The 5,175-nt window shown below is 47.3% G+C and overlaps 1 pseudogene; it reads right to left on the reverse strand.

The window, feature by feature from the left end:
• Positions 1-3,497: 3,497 nt before the first annotated feature.
• On the reverse strand, positions 3,498-4,621 carry LOC149090446 (uncharacterized; annotated as a pseudogene).
• Positions 4,622-5,175: the final 554 nt, after the last annotated feature.

Below are 5,175 nucleotides of genomic sequence, written 5' to 3' on the forward strand. Positions count from 1 at the left end.
AGGCCCCGCTCCAGAGCCGAACGGGCCCCGTTATCACCCGAAGCAGGGCCTGTGGCTGGGCTATAAAAGCCACCGGCAGCTCCATACGGGGCTTGAAATGCTTGAGAGGCTTGAGAAAAGTGAGAGGCTTGAGAGAGTTTGGTGATTAAAGGATTGAGTGACGATTAAGCGAGTGCAAAGTGATAAGTGAAAGTCAACGCGAGTGGTAAATCAAGGACAGCAAGGACATCGTGGGAACAGCAAGGACATCCAGTGGGAATCCTTGCGACAACGAAAGAGGCAATCAGCAGCATCAGCGGCACCGATCAGGACATCGGTGCATATCAGCGGCTTAAGCGAGGCCTGCACATCTGAGTAAGTTCGCGTAGCCGTGCGCAAGAGAAGTGTTTGTGAGTGAAAACGAAGCTAGTGTTGTGCTGTGAGCGAGTGGGATAGTAGGAGAGGCCTGCATATCTGCGCGAACCGCCAGAGTTTTGTTCAGACCGAAGTCCTGGCGTTTCCCGAATCGTCCCGGAGTGCGTTGAACCAGCGCTCGGTAGGTGTGCTTCGCTAAAGCCAACCAGCGAGCCAGCATAACTTTAAGTGACGTGTACATTTTAAACTTATTCAAGAGAATATATTTACGCTATAAAACCTAAATTTACAACTGACTAATTAATATCGCAGGGGCTTCAACAAATAAATTTGTTGGCACGAATCCACATTCAGCTGAAACTAGCCCAGCTTAGACTCGGGATAAACCGAAGGTTTGTTACAACTGGCGCCCAACGTGGGGCCCTGCGATAAGAGTTTAATTAGAATCCCAGAGCTGCTGAAAGGCATGGCCTTGAAGTGGTACGTGGCCAACAACAGGCACTGGACGGCGTGGGCGACGTTCGTGCGCAGCTTCCAGGAGTTCTTCTTGCCCAGAGGCTATCTGGAGAAGCTGGAGGACGACGTCAAACGCCGGAGGCAAATGGTAGATGAGAGCTTCAAGGTCTACATGGTTGAGATGCAGACTCTCATGCGGCCTCTGCGCTATGGAGCAGACCGCGAGATGAAGCTCATTTACATTTACAGCAGCGGCCAGGAGCCCCCAGGCGCTAGTGGGCCGTCTTCAGGATGAAGGCAGCCAGATGACAGCGATTGTGGCCATTGGAGCCACCCAACAAAAAGCCACAATCGACACTGGAGCCACAAGCAGCTTTATAAGCGAAAAGCTTGCTGACAGGCTCAGAGGAGTGGGCGTGGTGCGTGCAACACAGCGGCGCATACGCATACGCTTAGCGGACGGCAGTTGCAGTCATGTGGACTCGCAGCTGGAGACGACGATCAGCCTGGGGAATCAGCAAAGCCAAATCCCGTTGCTAATTCTGCCAGGAGTGATCGACGATCTGGTGCTGGGCTGGGATTTCTTGGCCAGCATGGGCACCACACTGGAGTGCGGTGGCTTGACGCTGAGAATCAAGCCAAGAATTCCACAGTCGAGCGGACAGCCAGAGGAGAACCTGTCTGTGGCTGTGGCCAGCGTGGAGGCGAGCCCAGAGACGCCAGTGGAGGCGAACATGGAGCAGCCAACGCCTATGCACAAAGACCCAGAGGTGGATGCTTTTCTGAGGCATGAGCTGGAGAAGTTCTAGCATGTGAAAGGCACCACCAGGATCACGGAGCACCGGATCAGGATGCAGGACAACAGGCCCATAAAGCAGCGCTACTTCCCCAAAAATCCAAAAATGCAGGCGGAGATCAACATGCAGGTGGATGAGCTGCTGGCCAAAGGCTGCATTGAGCCCTCGAAGAGCCCACATAGCGCGCCGATTGTCATGGTTCGCAAGAAGAATGGGAAGTGGCGGCTATGTGTGGATTTTCGACAGCTGAACAGCAGATCCATTAAAGATGCATACCCGTTGCCGCGTGTGCATCACATTTTGGATCAGCTGCGAGAGGCGCGCTATATCAGCAGCCTGGATTTGAAGGATGGGTATTGGCAGATACCCATGGAGAAGGCCAGCAGACCACTGACGGCATTCACGGTGCCAGGAAAGGGGCTCTATCAGTGGAAAGTGATGCCGTTTGGACTCCATTCTGCGCCGGCAACATTTCAGCGAGCGCTGGACCAGGTTATCGGCCCAGAAATGATGCCCCATGCCTTTGCCTACCTGGACGACATCATCGTCATCGGCCGAACGCGGCAGGAGCATATGAACAACCTGCGAGAGGTGTTCCGGCGACTGCGTGCAGCCAACTTGAAGATCAACATCGACAAGTGAGATTTCTTCAAGGAGCTGAAGTATCTGGGTCACAAAGTCACGGAGGATGGCATTTGCACAGATCCAGAGAAAGTGGCCGCTATCGCCGAACTGAAGCCACCCACAAACGTAAAAGAGTTACGACAATACCTGGGCGTGGCTTCATGGTACCGCCGCTTCGTGCCAGATTTTGCAGCCACAGTGCATCCGCTAAATGCACTGCTCAAAAAGGGCACGAAGTGGGAGTGGACGGAGGAGCGGCAAAGAGCGTTCGAGACGGTAAAGGCCAAGTTGACGGAGTCACTGGTGCTGCGTGCCCTGATTTCTCGAAGCCGTTTTGCTTGCAAACGGACGCAAGCAACTATGGGCTTGGGGCAATCCTGACGCAGGCCTCGGAGGACGGAGAGCGCGTCATTTCGTATGCCAGCCGGACACTGAACAGTGCTGAAAAGAACTATTCAGCTACTGAAAAAGAGTGTCTGGCTATAATCTGGGGCATACGGAAGCTTAGGCCATACCTGGAAGGCTACAAATTTGTAGTGGTCACTGACCATATGGCTCTGAAGTGGCTCAATTCGATCGAGAGCCCAACGGGAAGGATTGCCAGATGGGCACTGGAGTTGCAGCAGTACGACTTCGAGATTCGCTACAGGAAGGGCAAGCAGAATATGGTAGCAGATGCGCTCTCACGGCAGCCTCTGGGAGAGGAGGCCTGCCGTTTGGTCAAGAGCAAGGAGATGACAGCTGGGACAGGATGTCGCTGGCTCACCAAGCTTCGGCAGGACATCAAGAAGGCGCCACATAAGTTTCCAGACTATATTGAAGAGTCTGGAAACTTATATCGGCACATCCCGCATCAAGCCGGCCACGAGGATGTGGCTGCATGGAAGTTATGCGTGCCGGCGGACCGGCGCAAACAAGTTCTGGAGGAGAACCACGACGCAGCCACTGCTGGCCACCTTGGGAGCCGAAAAACGATCGCTCGGGTTGCAGCGCTTTATTACTGGCCAGGTATGTACCGGGATGTGAGAGCATACGTGCAGCGCTGCGACGTGTGTCAGCGTGACGTGTACATTTTAAACTTATTCAAGAGAATATATTTACGCTATAAAACCTAAATTTACAAGTGACTAATTAATATCGCAGGGGCTTCAACAAATAAATTTGTTGGCACGAATCCACAGTCAGCTGAAACTAGCCCAGCTTAGACTCGGGATAAACCGAAGGTTCGTTACAATGCTATATATCTATGTTTATCGATGTTAAGTTCTAATAATGGTAGGCATTCCGAGGCTGCTTCATAAAAAAAAACTGTATTATTAACCTCTGCCTGGTCGTAGTCATTTTTTGTTTCTTGGAAACTGTTTGTATCTTGCTTTGTTTCTAGGTTTTCTATTTCCATGGGTTCTGAATTCCTTGACCTATACTGTTTTGACTGTTGTGAAATTGTTTGCTGATTGTTTGGGTGATTCTTTCCTGAATTGTGTTGAGTATAATCTTGTCTGTACTGACCTGAGTTGTTTCTGTAAAATCGTTGCTGATTGTTTTGGTTATTGTTTTGACCTTTTTGTGGTTGAAAATAAGATTGCGTGTTATTGTTATAATTTTGTTGGGTATTTTCGTTTTTGTAGGTATGATTTTTCTTGCTAGACTCAGCCTCAGCGTTATACCTATTGGGTTTACTTTTCTTATATTGAAATCTAATACAACTATTTTCGTATCTACGTAACATCATTATTTTTAAAATTTAATTTAAATTTCGTTCTTCGTATATTTTATCAAGTAAAGTGCCTTGAGTCATTTCTTTAGCTGCATTTACTAGTAAACTTTCTACGTTACTTAAATCTATAAAATTATCGTTTTGATGGTAAACTGTTAATTCGTCTGTTTTATACTTAATATTTTGTAGTTCTGCCGCAAGTTCGCTTACTGTTTCTACTTTTAACTCATAAATTTTACGGTAAATTTGATGGGGTTCCGTGTCCGGTCGATACCTCAGCTTTAGCGTTGACTTGATTAGCTGCCAGTTGTCTGGTTCTGGTATATTGATAACTACATCCTTCGCCTGTCCTTGGATTGTTTTGTTGAAGATTGTCCTAGTGGCCTCTCGTCTTAGTCCAGAGTCCTCCACTCCTTGGAGAAAGTACTCCACGCTGCTGAAGAACGAATTAATTGATATATCACCAGTTCCCGTGAACGTTGCCAAATAATTGATGTTTTGAAACAATCGTTCCTTCTGAGGCGCATTGATGTTTCCTTGAAGCGTGACGTAAGCTTGATGTAGCTCCTCTAGTTGCCGCTCCTTGTTGATCAACTGCTCATATAATTGCTGCGATGACATTTGTGGGTTAGCTTGTGCCATCCTGCTTTTGCCGTAATATGCTGCTCTCTTTTCTTTTCTGGTTGCCAGCGTTGAGATGTACTTTTGATTGATCAACTTATGTAGTTTGACCTTTTTTTTTTTCGATTTACAAAAATTCGCATTTATCACAGAATCCTTTTTAAAAAAAAGGATCCTACCGGCTGCGCCAATTTTGTTTTGAGTTCTTTATTTTTTGAAATTAAATAACATGGTTCAACTTCTTCAGTTAAGTCTCAGATTAGAACTGACTTTATTCAAATGCTGCTAGCCTATCCGAGCGACATAGCATCATAATTTTAATTTCACAATGTTGCTAGACATTTCTTCATCATTTTAATTTCACAATGTTAGACATTTCATCATCATTTTAATTTCACAATGTTGCTAGACATTTCATCATCACAAACATGCAACATTTAGGTATGGATTAGTGATGACAAATCGCTTAAAATTATGCTTATATCGATTACATAATTACATACATAACTCGCGCAGCCGAAATTATATGTCTAACGAAAGCGAGAGCGGAAAACAAAAACAAACCGCACGCATTCCAGGCGAAAATTGCTGCACACCCACACCCAC

Source organism: Drosophila navojoa, unplaced genomic scaffold (assembly GCF_054131105.1).
Source record: "Drosophila navojoa isolate 15081-1374.11 unplaced genomic scaffold, UAZ_NAV_1.0 NAV_Backbone_190, whole genome shotgun sequence".
Classification (NCBI taxonomy): domain Eukaryota; kingdom Metazoa; phylum Arthropoda; class Insecta; order Diptera; family Drosophilidae; genus Drosophila; species Drosophila navojoa.